This window comes from Felis catus, chromosome A1 (genome assembly GCF_018350175.1).
Source record: "Felis catus isolate Fca126 chromosome A1, F.catus_Fca126_mat1.0, whole genome shotgun sequence".
Classification (NCBI taxonomy): Eukaryota; Metazoa; Chordata; class Mammalia; order Carnivora; family Felidae; genus Felis; species Felis catus.
This window is the reverse complement of record NC_058368.1, coordinates 230,056,825-230,075,730: the sequence shown is the minus strand read 5'-3', so window position 1 is coordinate 230,075,730 and position 18,906 is coordinate 230,056,825. Positions and strand designations below refer to the sequence as shown.

Sequence of the window (18,906 nt, the reverse complement as noted above, 5' to 3'; positions counted from 1 at the left end):
TTTTGCCCTTAGACTCTGGCACTCCTGGTTGTCTAGACCTTTGGACTCAGACCAAACCAACTTACATCATGGACTCCCCTCATTCTCAGTTCTCTGAGTTTGGACTGCAACTATACCATCAGGTTTCATGGGCCTCTTGCTTGCACACGGCAGATTATGGGACTTCTCAGCTTCTACAATCATCTCATCCTGACCTCATAATAAAACTTTCTATATATCGCCATATATTCAATTGCTTTTCTCTCTCTCTCTCTCTCTCTCTCTCTCTCTCTCTCTCTCTGTGGAGAACCCTAACAGAGATTTTGTTGATAGTTTTAAGTCTAGCAAAAGAGTTGAAATCTGTATATAATTAAACAGAATATAAAGTAAAATGCTAAATTGTGATGAGATGGATACAAATTAATTTCAAAGGCAACATCCAGTTAGGGAAGATGGGAGAGGGTGGGGAGAAGAACATCAAGGATAATGGCACATACAGAAGGTGGCACCCGAGGTGGACGATGAGAGGTTAGTGGCTGACTGTGTGAAAAGGTTGAGGAAAACCATTATGAGTGGAAGGAACAGCATGAATGAAGGCACAGAATTAGACAAATATTGAAGGTGTATGTAAGTGTTTCAGGGAGTAATTAGAGTGCGGTTTGACTGGTGTGCAGGACTGGAGAGAGTATCAGGCAAATTAGGTTGGAAGTTGTGACTTAAATAACAGGTTAATATTCAACAACGATCCTGATTTTCCTCATCCATTAAATGTGATGCACCACTTCATCTGTTTCCATACTCCAACTAAGAAATCCTTTGAAATTTTATTGAACCCATTTGATAAGGAAATAAAAACATTGAACTGGTTTTTGACATCTGAAGGTCTCCAGTGTTGACATGAATCTCATGTTACATTACAAGCATTGTCCTGCTAGGATGTTAGTTTGCCTGTCCCTAAACGTTCCTGTCTCCTCCAGAGCTTTTGCATAATTAGGTGGACACAGTAAAGTCCTCTGGCATTCTGGACACAGTTATGGGGTCCTACAACCAAAGAAATAGTTTCATTTCTCTTCTGCTTCATTTATATTGTTGACATTTCTTTCCTGTGTGTGTTTTTTTTTCCTTTTTTCTTTCTTTATTTTATTTTTTTTTTTTTGGTGTGCCTTTCAGAGCTCACCTCATTGCCTCCAGAGTGGTTTTTAATTGCCAATGTCACATCTACCATTGACTGAGGGGCTTGAGGTCACCACAGCGCTGACATCAGGTAAGAGGGAGTTATTATTATAACTGTACTCTAATGTAATAGTATAATGGTTTTAGTCTTTGAATAATAACAGCTGTATTATTACTCTAATTATTTTATCTTCAAATGCCCCAGAGAAGAATATAGGATATGAAATATAATTCTTTGATGTAGAGAGGAGGGAACTAGCAATCAAAGAGATTAAGTGAATAATTCAAGATTACTCAGCTAATGGTATAGCAGAGATGATAACACAGTGACATCTAGCCCAATGGTCTTCCCTATTCTTGATAAGGTATGCAATATGCATTTACATACTGTAGACAAGCTATATATAAATGACAAGTCAAGTCTTTCATTTTATATTTCTTCACTGCCTAGGTAGTGACAACAAAACATGAACATTCTTACATTAACTTGTTTAAATCCAAATGGCACAACGGGATCTGATTCTACTTTTCATTTTTTACAAGACTAGGCATTCAATTAAAAAAATACCCTCCTTACTAAAGTAGCTTCATGACTTGAACGTTCCAGGGTGATCCATTCTCAAAACAACTTCAAAAGATGAATATAAACCTATCTTCAAGCTGTGAAAATTCAGTTTCTTTTCCTTTTATTTTTTTTTCTTTTTGAAATTCCTCTTCTGGGAATAAATTAAGCTCAGTCTAACAAGGAATATATCCATATTTGCATCCTGAGAATGCAGCGAGAACTTGTAGGAATGCAGCATTGATGAATGTACCACTGTTGAGATAGTTTACATACACTGGAGCAAAATGAACTGTGACCAATAAATCCCTTCTATGGTCGCCACCCTTCCACCTCTCCCCAATTTGGGGAAATGTCTTAATGGACGTGCAGTATCGAGTTTGCAGGCTTATTTTCAGTCATAAAGAATAGGGTACCAGATGCTCCTGGTACACTGAATTTGTCACACTGTAGACAAGCTAATATCATTATGGGAGACCACAGGGGAAAAAATAAAAGATTCACATTTAATCCACATTAACTACCAGGAGACCCATCAAGGCAGTTGGGCTAGCTCATGATACAGCAGCTTCTAGCAAATTAGCAGCCCATAACAACTTAGTTATAATGAGCTGCAAGATCTTACACCATAAGCTCAACTCCATTAAAGTGAATTCAAGTACATGAATTCATGTACAGAGTGTAACCTTAACATCTGTCTGTGCTTAGCCAATATTTTGTTTATGCCTTTTTAGGAACAGCCAAATTATCCTTGTGTCCCCTGAAACGGGGGACTGTAATTTCCATCAGCTGCAGTGTTTACCTGATAGGGAGGGCAGAGCTAATGAACACCAGCTCCCTGGCTGCCGAGCCGGACAGCAAGCTGCCAGGATTCCAGCAGCTGTTTCGCACATATTAGGCCAATTTTCCACCAAACGCTTTTCCCTTGCTATTCAAGCAGGGAAAGCAATAGTCTAGTCAGAAATTAAATAATCAGCAAGACACGTGTATTTGATAAATACTGTAGAACTTGTACTTAGTTGAGAAAAATGACTTGAACCATATCCTACCCAACTCAGCATGGAGAACCTTCCTAGTATAATTAACTTAGGCCACCGTTTTCCCTAGAAAAGCCATGCCCTCCTTCTCTCCCCACAGTAGAGTGAATACCCTTTCGGTATGTAGGAACTACTACTATTAACTGCTGTTAATAATAATATCACTATTATAAAGACTATCATTGCTATTCTATAGATGAGGAAACGGATAACCCATAGTTAGCCAGTTGCTACATTAAGGGAACAGGCATTCAATATATAGCTAGGTATTTCCATAGAGTTTTATGTATAGGATGAATAAGTACTTATGTGAATAATCTAACTCCTTTATTCTCATTCTACCTTAGACAGCGGGTGTACATGAATCACTTGGGTGATGTTTTCCAAGTTCACGTTCTTCCTCCTACCTCCAGAAACCTTAGCACACAGGAAAACAGGCGCTGCAAGTACAATTATGGGTTTTCTAGATCTTTACAAACCCAAACTAGTTCTAATCAATCAAGATGTCATGTCTGAAAAGTCCCAGAGAATTTCATAAGTGGAGGGGATCTACAAGGTCACTGAAGTTCATCATCTGTCGGTCTTGGACAGTCAGCTTCGTAGACAGTTCCTACCTGGAAACTACTGGGGACGGTGGTTCAAAGTCAGATGCACACCCACTGAAGGCGGCCCAGGTCATCAAAAGCATAACATGCCTACTCATGAAAATCTAATAATTGCTTCTGATTCTGACCTCTGTTCTAGTTCTGTCTCCTGATTCACTAAAGCAATACTCTGACGTTTTCATTGATACAATAGACCCCATTATTTGAAAACCACATCTTCTCTTCCTATTTATTTTTTTTAAGTTTATTTATTTTGAGAGAAAGAGAGCAAGCAGGGGAGGGGCAGAGAAGAGAAGGAGAGGGAGGGAGAGAGAGGGAGAGAGGGGGAGGGGGAGGGACAGAGAGAGAGAGAGAGAGAGAGAGAGAGAGAGAGAGATTGGATATCAAGCAGGCTCCACGCTGTTAGTGCAGAGCCCAACACAGGAATGGTTCCCACGAACCGTGAGATCATGACCTGAGTCAAACTCAAAAGTAAGACGTTTAACCAACTGGGCCACCCAGACGTCCCTTCTCTTCTGATTTAAACAGGAGCAGTTCAGAGGTCCTACCCCTGCTTATTTGGGCTTTCATCACTGTGGCCAGACCTCTACATGGTCTCTTTTGTTTGTTGATCTCCCTTTCCCTTAATAACCAACATTCCATGCACTATTTCAAATATAATCTGAAAACTATCAAGTACTTCAGAAGCATCACTCATAGCACTGATATTGAACTTCCATTAATAGAACCTAACATTACATTAGCTTTCTTAACTTTGTCAAATAGTTGCCTTATAGGAAATTTGAATTCAACTATACCTTTAGTACTTTTGTTCTAAACTGCTGCCAAAAACCAGACTTCCATACACAATATATCTCTATAGTTGATCCCTATGAGCCCACAGACATGGATTCCAAATTTTCAACTTTTTGTTTTATCTCATATTTTTTTGGGGATTTTAGATTTTTCTTGAAATCTAATTTTATACCAAATGTATGCATACTTTTTTGAGATTTTATTTTTAAGTAATCTCTACACCCACTATACCCGATGTGAGGCTCAAACTTACAACCCTGGGATCAAGAGTCACATGCTCTACTGACTGAGCCAGCCAGGAGCCCCAAAATGTATGCGTATTTTACTAGCCTTGAAAACCTGCATATTCTAAAAAGTTTTAAAAAATTTAAAAGAAAACAAAAGGGGGGAGGCACCTGGGTGGCTCAGTTGGTTGAGCGTCTGACTTCAGCTCAGGTCATGATCTCATCGTTTGTGAGTTCGAGCCCTGCGTCAGGCTCTGTGCTGACGGCTCAGAGCCTGGAGCCTGCTTTGGATTCTGTGTTTCCCTCTCTCTCTGACCATCCCCCGCTCATGCTCGCTCGCTCGCTCTCTCTCTCTCTCTCTCTCTCTCTCTCTCTCTGTCACTCAAAAAATGAATAAAAACTTTAAAAAAAGAAAAAAAAAGAAAACCTGCATATTCTATAAGCTTGCTTTGAAGACATTAGGCCAATTGTTTGATTAGTTTTGTTTTGAAAAGTAAGTACATAGCTCAATGCTTTTCCACCCCAATCTCCTTTCCTGTAGACAACCATCCAAAGAGATATATAAAGACATGCCTAGTACATGTCATCAGGATACAAAAATCAACATAAGCCTTGGATTGTTTTCCAGTACCTAGATGCAGTGCGCTGTGATTCCAACATTGTCTTCTTGTCCCTCCGTCTGCAGAATGCCTGGAAGTAACTACGTGTTCATTTACAAATTAGGAACATTCATGGCTGTATGATCTTCTTCATCCTTGACCCTAAATCTGGAGATAAGCCAGATGGGGGGGGTGTCTTACAAGGACAGACGGCTGAGCTTAACAAATGTTCCTATTTCTCATATTGCAGCTTTTGAATTGGAATGTGACCGTTAACTTCCCGACCCCGTTGAGTTGTGCAGCTCTGTGGTGGCGAAACTCCTCTGAAGTAGGGCGCATAAGACGATCGCCTGGGGTAGGGGAAGAAAGGTGTGAACTTACGGTTTAAATTACTGTTCTCACCTCTTAACATGAGCTTTTTACCTTATTTTCTAACATATGCATCTTAGTACAGTAGTACATTTATATCACGTACAAATCAATGGGCACTTTATGAATGTTCTTGCTCAAAAGACTTCCGGATCGGAGGAGTGAAAACAGTAAGGGCTGGAGACCCCAGGGTAAGAGACGCACACAGGTTAGGCCAGCGACCCTGTTGAGAGCCCACCTTGGCCAATCTTCTGTGCTCCACAGCTAAAAGTTGTACCCCTAACTCGGCACCAGGGAGCCCCTAGAGGAGAAATAATAAAATCCTATTCATTTGGAAGGGATCACAGAATTGAAGCCTTTAATTTTGCAGGTAAGGAAACTCAGGTGCAGAGGGATTAAGTGAGTAGATGGTGCAGCTTCAAAGCCCTTGGGGGACATTCGAGGGAAAAGAACACGAAATGAAAGAAAATTAATACCAGAGCTGGAACTGAGTTCATGCCATCGCTTTTTCTCAAAATATATCCCGATAAAGTAGTAAACATACAAACTCAAAGCCAAAAGCCACAACTGAGGAAGAAAAGAAGAAGGGATGGGAGGGTGACAGTCACCGAATACAGCCTTACACAGCCTTAGGCGCCGTATTTAGGCTGACCGATTTTCTGGGGAATGCACCAAGCACAGTGCAGAAGCATTGGCAGTGAACGTTCTGAACGTCGGCCGATCGCTCAGGGTGACACAGCCACCTTCTAACTTGAAGCCCCTTTAGAATTCTGCCTTCAGAAGTTGTGAACATCCACATTGTTCCAGGATGAATAACGCATTTCCCCAAAATAAATAAATGCTTACAGCACAGGAATATCCACTTGTAATCTAGATCTGGTAAAATGTTCTACAGATGGAAGAGGAAGTTACCGTATGAAGTTATGCTTATACATGACATCACGCTGCACCTGTGCCACAGGGATGAGAATGTCACTATTCCGATGGAGAGAAAGGCGCGAGTATGCCCGTGTTTTCTTAGCGCATAGAGCTAAGCCTCTGGCCTCTAGGCCCATATTTTTTCCCACGCCCCCAAAGCTAAAAGGCCTATTTCATACCTGGTTAAAAACACTAAGAATTTTGTCTCCACAAAAAGCACAGATTCTCAAAGTTACCCCAAATCGTCACTGTCACTTGCAGAAAAGGATGATAAGCCAGTTGGCCTGGCTTCCTTTTGAAAACGAGAGGAAAGAGAAAGGGCTCCTAGAGCACTGACAGGGATACACTTGTAGGGATAAACTCCTTAGGGTGGGCACAGCCTCTGGGTCATCATAGGGACTCGACTCCTAGACTGTTGTTCTTTCGAGAGGAGGAAGAGTGATAGCAATCATAGTCATTGATTTATCTTCCGGTCCCTGCAAGAAAGACAGCTCCATGAAGGCAATGGCTGTGCAGCTAGCTCCCTACTCCTAGATTTAGAACAGGGACTGGCAAAGAGCAGCTCAGTACATCGTGCTGTAATAATCCCTAGACCACGCCATTTCATTGAAACCAGTCTTAGCAGATGCTTTGGAAATATCCGCATCACAGATGTATTGAATTGACACACGAGGCCGTACTGTGAACCAAGCCACACAATGGCTGCAGGTGAGAGCAGTGAGGAGAGAAGGAAAGGAGGAGACTGAGGAACGGGGAGGCCACCACAAGATCAGGCTACCGTGTTCTCCCCTCCTGCTGCCTATCTCCCTCTCTCTGCCTTACATGTGCATGCACAAATACAGCATGGCAGAGAGCCTGGAAATAAAGAGCCTGGAAAAATACAAGACTGTGATAAACCAGATACCACTGAGCCCTCCGATCTCTTCTCACCTTGAACCTGCAGGAGTCTCCACTGTGGCAGATGAGACTGCCCCGATCTACAGGCTACCCCTAACTCTCTGCAGAAGAATTTCAAATCAACCTTAAACTTGTTCTCTCACCCACCTCATTCACAGCCAGTTTCTGCATCCATAAAAGCAGAGAGGTGGTTCTCAACTGCTCCTGGAATCCCCTAGGGAACCTCTTAGAAATGCAGATGTCCAGCCCAGACTTTGAGATGCTGAGTCAGGGAGCTGTATTTGCAATACATGCTCAAGCGGAGTCTGATGCGGCACCCCATCATCAATCCCTGAGCTCCAGGCCCTGCAGGATTCTTTTTGTAAAAATTTGTTTAATGTTTTATTTTTGAGAGAAAGGGAGACACCGAGAAACAGAGTACTAGCAGGGGAGGGGCAGAAAGAGAGGGAGACACGAAATCCGAAGCAGGCTCCAGGCTCTGCGCTCAAACTCCTGAACCACAAGATCATGAAGTGAGCTGAAGTCGGACACTTAAGTGACTGAGCCACCAAGGCTCCCAGGCCCTGCAGGATTCTAAACAGGAACATGTTGATCAGTGGGTCAATTCACAGTACAAGGGAGAAGAGCCTGGAGCATGTGGCCGTAGGTGACCAGTAAAGAAAAACAGGGAGAGCTATGCAATGCGTGGAGGGGAGTTTCTATGAATAGGCAAAGATCTACAAAGGTTCTCCAAAATCTAAGTGAGATGGTTAAACTGAGCAGTGCCCTTGGTGGGAAGGCTGAAGGGGAGGGAGGTGCATAATCAAGTAGACTTGGGTTCAAAATCTTGCACACTTTTTTTTTTCTGTAATCTCAGACATCCCACATAATGAAATAATTACTCTGCTTAATGATTCTCATCTATAGCACAGGGACAATAGCTAACATATACGGGCCTCTGTGAGGATTTAGTGAGATGCTATAAGCAAACACTAGATACGCTCAACGAGTGTGTTAGTTATCATTCACAGTAACAAATAAAAGGCAGGGCTAGGTTCATATATGCTGAAATGAAGGCATGCAAAGTTCCTGCTTAATTCCATATACCTGGAGATTAGAAAAGTCCCTAAAAGGGAAATGTATGACATTTGGCCAATATTTGTGCACCCCATCTGCAAAATATATGCCGGAATATGCCCCAGTCCACAGACTAACATCAGGTCCACAGCAGCACTAGGGCCGACAACCAAATGACCCAACAACCCACGGGCCTATGTAGGCACACACAGCCCCACAGCTCACTCAGAGTGACCCTCTGTAAGTCTTTGTCGTCTTCACCTCCGTATTTATGGTTTCCAATCTCCGGCAGAACTGCTGCATGATAATGTGGGTGCAGTTAATCCTCAGCCTTAACACCGATATTTAACCACCTTTACCATTTCAAGGCTGAAGATAGTAGAAACTCTACTAATGCTGATGAAAATTACCAGAAGTTGGTTCAGAAGAGCAGGAGGGCTTTAAACTAACCAGAAGCAGCTGAAATTCACAAAGAGGGTGTGTGTGAATAATGGGAAAGCCATGCAACAAATAATCCTATTGGGAATTACTCTCATTGGATACGTATCCAAATGTCACATTCCCCACACAAACAGCAGCTGAGGCTTAAGGGAAACAAAAAGGTTCTAACAATTGATTAGACTCATACCGAAACAAGGAGACAGTTGACCAGTTGACCAACACCTAAAATCAGTCTTTCCTCTTTAAAAATGAGCCAGTACTTTTGGAAGCCACAGACTAGCTCAACATTTTTATTCCTAGAGGAAGTAACCTTCACATCCTTGAAAAATATTTATACACTGGAGAAGGTCACTATGTAATTTAGCCACAGTGCAGCATTCATTAAATTCTTAGAGCTTGCAAAGTTTATTTTTAAAACCACCAGTGCTAAGTTTAATTAAACTTGTCAAATGTAGGAAAAACTTGATGTGATAGAAGCAGGTGATTGGGTGCACAAATGACAAAAATATTCTCACTCTGATTATGCTTTCCAGATGAGCCAGCATTAGTTATGGCCACTATATGAGATGCCACTATTGACATAATTAATGCTGATTGGTAATTCTTAGGATCCTGAAAACGGGTTTTGATTTTTGAGTAGAACTTTATTTAACAGAACCGCTGACTGAATATGATCACATAAATGATCCAGGCTATTGGATCTTTTTTCTCCTGTCAATGAAAATTAGAAATATGAAGAAAGAGATGATGTGAGATTTTAGAGACTATGTATAATTCTTTGTGTGTTCCTTATGCAATAGTTTGGAGAATATGCAGATAAATTACAGAACCTTAGAGACAGCTGGAGTATTACAATAACAGCCACACCGTTTATGATGGAAGCAACAGATGACTTTAGAAGCTGAGGGCAGTGGTCAAGTTTCCACCACTAGAGGCTGGGAAGAGGGGAGGACACACTGGTCTTCTCACTAAGAGTCCATCTGATTCCTTGACCATGCGTTAGGAGGGAAAGTCTCAACCCCTATTCTGTGATACAGGTGACTTGGCTGAGTGTCGGCGCATAAGCAATCATAAATCTCCTGCCGGTATTTGACCACTTTCTCTCACATTTATGCTAGAATAATGAGTGGCCAGTGATAAATTTGAAAATTTCTACTTTATTTTAAAAAATCGAAAAACAACAACAACACCAAAGTAGAACACTGTATATTTGGTGCCAGGAAATTTATATTTAGTTCATCATTTGTTCAATAAATAAGGCACGCGAGGGTCTAGGTGCTGGGAATGCATCAGTAAAAATGTTAGACAAAAATCCCTGTTCTTATGGAGTTCACGTTCTGGTAGAAACAAATGGACGTGGAACAAGATGGACCAATGGGTTACTTCGAGTACCATCTGTGGTAAAGGTGGAGGAGAAAAATAATGCAGGAAAAGAAGACAGGGAGGCAATGGTTATCAAGACCTGACTCATCGATAAGGTGACCTCTGATCAGAGACCTGAGAGACACGAGGGGAAGGGGGCACGTGTATATCTGGGCTGGATTCTGGTTGGGGGCTGCTGTTTTCTGTTTTCAGCAGAGAAGAATGGCAAGTGCCAAGGCCATGTGATGGTTCTACAAATGGCAAGGAGGTTCTATGCTGGAGCAAAGTGGGCAAGAGGTTACAATTTAGGAAAGGTGGGAGAGCCAGGGGTGGTAGGAGACACACGATTGAGGGGCTTGGGCGACTGCATGGTCTTTGACTTTGACTCTGCATATAGTAAAATTTTAGACTAAAAATAGTCGAAACTTTTTAAATGTTAGGATTGACGTTTCCAGAGGATTTCTCTGGCTACTATTTAAAAACTATCTTCACAGTCATGCTTTAACAATTATATTGTGCACGTCACTGATTCTTTCCTCGTTTTGGTTTGGGAAGATCAAATAATCATATTTTAATGTACTGTATCAAGTTCAGCAGTGTTTCTGGCTCTCCTTGGCCAGGCTCCATTACAGCAGTAATTTTTACTGCATTACAGTTACGAGTTCTCATATCTTCATCTGCACCAGATTTTTTAGTTCATGGACTCTGGGAACTTCCTCTTTCCTTTTTGTTCATGGCATACAATGTTTAGTACCAGGGAGGAACTCAACATCGATTTGCTGAATATAAGGTACTGTAAGAGATAAGAATTACAAAAGAGCTATAAAACAGAACTCTAAATCAGAATTCACATGTTAATAAGCTTCTTACAGAAATACAAACACAAATCTTTGTTCCTAAACTATTTCAACGGCAACTTTCGGTCAAATGTATTAGCTATGAGTTGTAACCTATCAATATAATATCAATGATTTGGGCCAAATCTGGAATTGTCTGGGTTAAAAAAAAAATATATATATATATAATATTAAATTATAAATATTTAACAATTAAAACTATTCTTAACTGTTTGCATAAAACTTCACAGTAAAATACTCCAGGAAAGATTGTGCAACTTGGCGTTTGAGGATCTTCAAAATCTGAAGGACCCTATTTAGTATGTTGTCTGATGCATTCACAGCATTTAAATAGCTGGATTAAAAAAAAAACAAATTTAAAAATAGTTTACATTTTCTTCCCATATACAATATTTATATTCAGCAGTGTGAGGTAATAGGCAATTATACCATGTAGTTAGTTAAGTTGTTATTTGTTTAAAAAACTATTTGGGTCACACGCCTATACTGTGCCCTACAGCTTGAAGACTTAATGCCACTTGAACCCATGACATTGGTGTTCCACAAAGTGTGAGTGCCTAGACACTACATTCCCGAAGTGAAGCTTTATATTTAGGCTTGATCATTTGAGTTTACATTTAGGCTGTATTATTAAATAATGGTCAATGCATGGAAAACTCTTTTCAAAGGTCAAAGTTTTAAGTAGCAGTTCCCAGTGGATACCTTTGAAACCATTAATAGGTTTACACCCATTCCCCCAAAGTGAAAAAAGGTTTCTTAGCTTTCATATGATCCAAATAAACTTTTAACTTTAATGAATCGAAATGAAATATTTACTGAGAGGTATCCCCAGAGTATATTCAAGCCTTCCTTTGTTAGCTTCTTTAAAATAAAACATACCCACGCTAGTCAATTAACATACTAAAACATGTGCCCTAACATGCTCCTGATTAAAAAGAAGTAATTTCTTTATATCAACTTGGTTATTATTCGCCCTCAGTATCTGAGTTACAAAGTCACTCAAATTTCAAAAATATTAATCAAGTAGAAATTCTATCTTGTGATTGTCACAATTAAGTTGGAAATCGTTCTTCTCTTTTGCTATTACCATCCAGCTGGAAACACTAAAGATAAAAACCTAAAGACTTTGAGTCATCATGGTATTTCACTTAGAATTCTCCAGCGAGCACCTATCTCACAAATATATAGCAATTTAACATATAATTCTCACAGACTGTCACCCCAGCCACACCCCACCCTTAAATCCCCAGCTTTCCTAAATTGATTTGTCTCTTTAACCTGTTGAGTATACAAATATATTCTAAACTCTGGTGGCTACATACGTGAAACCTACGAAGTCACCGTAAATTTTGGTCAATGATTCTCTCACTGAGTTATGTGGATGAAAGCAATCTGGAAATACTTGGACGGTAAAGGTTTTCTATAATTATGGGATTTGAGCATCCTGTTTACACCATTTAGAATGATCAAAACATGCAATTATTGCATTCTAGTTCTAACGCAAAGCTCATCACTGAGAACTGAACAAGCTCTGTTGAGAAAGGCAATGCAATGCAACAAGTTAGCTGTCCAATACATTGAATTTTTAGTTACTTGACACACTGGCACTGGTTGTGCGATTTTTATGCCCTTACTCTCAATGATTAATTTCTTTCTGAGTGAGGCTCTTTATTTAATTGTGTGCCAAAGTGTGTGTGTGTGTGGGGGGGGGATCGACAGCCCACAATTTCCAAGCCAACTTTTAATTACTTAAACCGGCATTTACACGGATAATCATAACTTTCATGAAATCTAAGGGATGTATTTACGACATATCAAGTTTTACCAAATGCAGTCATGAAGCAGTTATAATGGTTCACAGATAGAAAAATGGCACATGGGTCCTTACAACTGCGTTCTGTTTAATTCGGTTATTTGGCATTTACAATTTCAACATTAATACTCCGAATAAACTGACAACTGTGAGGCCGGAGATCAATTGTACCTGTGTTCTCTACATGTAACTCTCAACCTGCAGTTTTACAACTTTAACTAAAAATCATCACACAAACAACATTAATAATGAAAGCATTTAAAAAACAAATACGTTCCATTTTCACTTTTTCTTCTCTTTTACCTTTGGAAACAAATGGTCCTTAAATACTTCAAAACTGTAGCCGAGGCCAACAAGTCGCCTAGTCACAAAGATGAGGGGTTACTTTTCCCTCTTTCCAGGCAGCGTTCGGGGGTTTCAGCCGTTTCTGCACCTGCTCCTCCCTCCCCGAGCCAGGGCTAAAAGGAACCCCAGAGGAGCTCAAAAATCACGAATGGAGTGGAAGAACAGTCTCGCAAAAGTCAGGATGCCAAATTATCATAGTTTAATTTCTTCTTTCACTCGCCAACAGTTTAAGAGAAAGCAAAGCAAAGAGGCATCAGAGACACCACAAGCCTAGTGGTAGCAGTCTTAAAAGAGAAAAGAATTGAGTTCAGCCAGGCACAAAGGTCTCCATGGCAACAGTGAATTTAGACCCCCATCGGCATTATTTATGCAACATTTCATCACAAAAGGACCCTCCCACTAGCCTGCCTAGCAAATTCTAGTTTTCGGATCTTTCATTTCTTTACCCTAAATCTGTATCTGGATCCTTAGCGATCTGTATCTCAACATTTTGACAAAAAAAGAAAAAAAAAAAAGAAAGAAAAACCCACAGAATCATAAAATTAGTCTCAGACTGAATCTAGACTTTGTTTCCTTGGTGAATTCAAAGGCAAGAGGTAGATTCAAGATTGCTTAGAGTTCATATTCAAAGCTGGGGTCTAGTTTTGATTTAGAAATGGACACTTTGAAAAAACATAAGTTTATTCAAATTATTTTATTTTTGAAATGAGATTGTAATTCAAAAGAAATATAAAATATGGGAAACTCTAACAAACCCGAAGACTTACAGAAAAAAGAACCTGTCTAGATGCTTGACTTTAACGCTAAATTTTATATGCTTATATCCACCCCTACCCATTCCCAGCCATCGTAGTACCTCAGAAAACTCAGTTCTGAGTCTTACTTGATTCTAGTTTGGGTGTGACTTCCAAGTATTTTAAATACTTTTTATCAAATGTGTGGCCAAGGGACCCCATGTCCACATGTTGTAATTAGATGACCTAGGGCAAGTTATGTACAACAGAGATAGCACCCCAATGTAATGAGGTTACCATATTAATAAGATGTTATCTTATCGAGGAAATACTTTCTTCAATTCTAAAACAATAGACGACTATAATTGTTAGGATAATACTTGATGTTGGAAAGAAAGTATCATATTTAGTGTTAGCTCAAATAGAGCTAAACAAGGTGACTTTTAAAAACTAGGTCTTGATTATTTTTAAAATAGTGCAAGCTTTTTAGATGAAAATTCAAACAGAACCTACTTTTATTTTTATTTTTTTTAGTTTATTTATTTATTTCGGGAGAGAGAGAATGCGTGCATGTGTTGGCGACTAGCAGAGAGAGAGGAAGAGACAGAGAATACCAAGCAGCCTCTGAGCTGTTGGCACAGAACCCAATGAGGGGCTTGAACTCATGAACCACATGATCATGCCCTGAGCTGAAGTTGGACACTTAACCAATTGAGGCACTCAGGTGCCCCAGTACCTACTTTGTAAAGGGCCATTCTTATCCCCCACCCACCCCACAACACTCTCCTTTAATATAGTGTATGTCTAAGACCTAAACCATGCATCTTGATCTAAGTCTTGATTGACTCTACGTTGTCTTTAAGACAATTTGCAAGATTGACTCATGGATGCTAGTGTTTTCTGTCAGAGCATATTTGGTAAGATTTTCTGTGGCCTGCAACATAGGCAAATATCTATATCTCCTGGGTGCATAGATCTCCCAGAACTGGGTGTTCCTGGTGCCTCGAGAAGCACAGTTCACCTTCATTTTCCATGAGGATGCCTCCTGAGTTTCACAACTCATGGCCCTACTTAGACGGCTATACAAATTTTGTGAATACATCATTCAGATAACCTCACACTGAAAACTAGAGAATTAAAGAGCAAGCTAACAGTACTCTCTTTTAAGAAAAGAGTTCTCCTGGGAGAGAACAACTTCCACCCACATGTTAGTTCCCAGTTTTCTCTCTTCCGTATCTATCACCTTTTTTGCTGCTTTTATTGCCTTTTTTCCTCTCTGTTTTATTTCCTCATAGCAGTCCTCTTTATTTCTGCAATATTTATGCCTCCTAATGATTTAAATGTGGTTTCACTTACACAATGGCTTTACATTTTCTTGTTTTTCCATGAGCGCTGCCTACTCTATTATTCCTTTCATGACTTCTTAGTCTTGTCATTTCTTCGATTCCATACATATTTTTTTATGATTCTAACCTCTTTTAGACTATAAAAAAGAATATGGCTAATGTTCTTTTACATTACTTGTAGGTAATTTAATTTTTCTGGAGTTATACTCTCTTTTCATTTTGTATATTACTGTTATGTTACTTTCTTCTCTTTCTGATTTCTTTATCTTTTTTGTGTGTGTGATAATGTCAATCCACTGTCTTATATTTAAACCCTTCAATTTATTATTTCCTTGATAATTCCAGCAACTTCACCTGGACTTGGCTTTTGCTTCATAGATTGAGGAGAAGGGGGGGGTGCTAAATATAAATGAAGAAAAAAAACAAGTTAAACATGCAGTTCTTGTAACATCCCCCATTTCAACAATATTCTCTCTTATGGGAGTTTGTCCTCCACAGGGCTTCCTGTTTCTCTGTGTCTCCTCTTGTCTGCAGAGCTCAGTGTTCCAGTGAAGGACACTGAATCATGGCCATTGCTTCTTCCTTCCTTCCCTTTTCCCCTCCCTCTCTTCCATAATTCAGTCCTTTTTCTCTTTCTTGCCATTTCTTTCTTTCTTTCTTTCTTTCTTTCTTTCTTTCTTTCTTTCTTTCTTTCTTTCTTTCTTTCTTTCTTTCTTTCTTTCTCTTCTTTCATGTTTATTTATTTTAAGAGAGACAAAGACAGTGAGAGTGGGGGAGTGGCAGAGAGAGGAAGGGAGAGAGGGAGAAAGAAAGAGAGAGAGAGAGAGAGAGAGAGAGAGAGAGAGAAAGAGAGAGAGAGAGAGAGAGAGAGAGAGAGAGAGAGAGAGAATCTCAAGCTGGCCCCGCACTGTCAGCATGGAGCCCAGCACAGGGCTTGATCCCACAAACCATGAGATTATGACCTGGGTCAAAATCAAGAGTCGGATACTCAACACATTGAGCCACACAGGCACCCCTCTTTACTTTTTTAAAAATAAGATTGGTTCAATGTATGGTATCTTAAAAGTGATATCTACATTCTGTGTACCTTCTTTTTAGGAGTTTGTGGCCAATTCTCTTCTGAGTGTTACTATAAATGGAACTGTATTACTAATTTATTGCATTTTTGGTTGATTTTGCTTTTTCCAGAAAAGAAATAGAATAAACTAAACATTGTGGAATATCCATAATTAATAACTTAACCTAAATCCTAGAAAGGCATAAATGTGTGTTTTTCACAAAATCACACAGTAATTCACAATTTAAAAAGCAATCTTTGCAAACTAGGCATATGGAGGAATCCCTTCAATTTGATAATGAAAAAAAAACTGCCTAAAAATTACAGATTTAAATATTGCAAACTCGTCCTTAAGAGATGAACGATATGGTATTCACTATCATTACTTCTACTTAACATTGTATGAGTGGTCCTGGGTGTGGCTCTGCCCAGATCATCCAGGGCCTGCTTGGGATTCTCTCTCTCCATCTCTCTCTGCCCCTCCCCCACGCATGCACACACATTCTTCCTCTCAAAATAAAAAAATAAACTTAAAAACAAATTGTACTGGAGGTCTTCTGGGATAAAGTGAAAACACAAAGCCAATGTACAAAAACATCCATTTTCTTCCTGTATATTGTCAATAAAGAAATTACAACAATAGTAACATTTACAAAAAACATAGGAAAACATCCAAGACCTGGGGATAAATCTGTGAAGGTGATATAAGGCCTCCTCACTAACCACTTCCACGTCACTCCTGAAATTAAAGCAGACCCAAATAATGGTTTTACAGGGAAATATCACGCTTATGCTTGGCTGATTTAATATTGTAAAGATTTCAATCTCTTTGGATTAATTGACAGGTTTAACAGTATTCCAATTCAAACCTCAGCATGCTTTTTTTTTTTTTTCCTCCAGGGGTGGGAGAGGCTGAGACAATGGATAGTGGATTCTAAAATTTACATGAAAATGCAAACGGTCAAGACATACAAGGGGTCTTGAAGGAAAGAAACAGATCAATACACTGAACCTACAGATAAGAGGGCACTTTACAAAGGGGCAGAAATTAAGACCATATGGCATCCATATAAGAAGAGACAAAGACAGAACAGTGGATCAAGAGAGAATTATGACACCAAACCAGGCTTATATGTAATTTATGAGAATCATGCCCTTGCCACATACTGGTGAGATGGTGCTTTCACCTGGGTATCTACATGGTGAAAAAATGCACGACGACTCCATCTAAAAAACTACACAAAAATCGGTTCCCACGGAGCCTCAGGCTAGATGTGAAGGATTAAACAATAAAGCTTTGAGAGTAAAATATAGGACACAAACAGGATCTTACAGGAACCATGGCTCTCTTAAGTAGGATGCAAAAAGTGCTAACCATAGAAGGAATTACAGAGTTATAAATTGGGCCATTTTGAAATCGGGAAATCCTGTTTATCAAGACACCACTGAGAAAGTGACAGGGCATCTAGTGGAAAAAGATATTCTCATTCTTTATGTGTGTCTGTGTATGTAAGTATATCTATATCATCAACAAAACTCTCCAAATGCAGTCTAATACACAAAGATAAGTGACCCAATACAAAAAAAAGGTCAAAATACCTAAACAAGCACTTCACGAAAGGGGCTGTCCACAGAGGCAGTACAGAAAGGAGATGATCAATTTTATTACTCATTAGTGCCACGTAAATTTATGACTTCCAAGGGATGCCAGTACATACTCATGAGAATAACCATGAGAATGGTTAAAATAATAATAATAAAAAAAAGACAAAATATCAAATACTGAAAACTACTGGGTGTTAGCAGAACTTTCACAGACTGAGTGGAATTGTAAAATGCTAAGAGTAATTTGGTGTTTTTCCATCTCTTCTACAGCCCTTCAGGACATCCCTCTAGGTCTCTGAAATTCTACTTCCAGGCATACACTCCACAGAAAGGTGCACACAAGTACACCAGAAACATCTATCAGGGTGCTCCTCCCAGCAATATTCCTATCAGCCCCACCTGGACACTACCGACACGCCCAGGAACAAGAAGAAATGTAGTATGACATCTGTGCACAATGAAATTCTTTTCAGCAAAATAAATAAATAAATAAACCGATAACCAAACTCAGTGTATGGCTGAGTCTTATACACATGATCTTGACCAAGCTGTATTTCATGGTGTATCCACTTTTCTGTATGTATACTATTCTTAAAAAAATAAAGTCCTAAATGATTTCCAATCCTAGATATCAGGCATGAATGAAAACATGTACATTATGTAGCCTACGAATGTTCCTGATTTTCTAAAAAAAAAAAAAAAAAAAAAAAAAAAGAGAAAAAAACCATTTTAAATTCAGCTTACCAAGTTATTTTAAATGAAAATAAAAGGCTTTTAAGTCTTAGAAGTAGAACTAAGGAATGAAGGGATCACTATTGGTGTGGTATCATCAATTTAAAAATAATTCACTATGTTGTGTTCTACTGGACAAGTGATCTGACAAAAGAAAGAAACTGCATTTTAATGTTCTGGCCACTTTTACCCACTAACTCTGACAGCACGATAAAAGAATAAGCAGCACTAATTAATACAGGAAAGCTTTAACATTACAACCAAGTGAAGACTTCGTAGTGATTTCCAAGTAAGTGTAATATGAATAGTTGTATACTTTTAGTAGAAAAATCTTTAAATGAGTTTTTTTTTTAACTTGGTTCTTTCCTGAAATTTTGGCTTTTTTTTTTTTTCCCCCTCA

General features: G+C 39.3%; 1 protein-coding gene and 1 long non-coding RNA gene across 3 annotated transcripts in view; both read right to left on the bottom strand.

Annotated features, from left to right (window-relative positions):
* CTNND2 (catenin delta 2) overlaps window positions 1-18,906 on the bottom strand; it is a 938,925-nt gene that overhangs the window by 604,183 nt on the left and 315,836 nt on the right. The gene's annotated exons all lie outside the window — the stretch shown is intronic.
* Window positions 9,793-14,295, bottom strand: LOC109492228. The gene is made up of 2 exons (XR_002146067.3): window positions 12,991-14,295; window positions 9,793-10,810 (listed from the first exon to the last, which is right to left on the bottom strand). It is a non-coding gene; the product is annotated as an uncharacterized LOC109492228 (long non-coding RNA).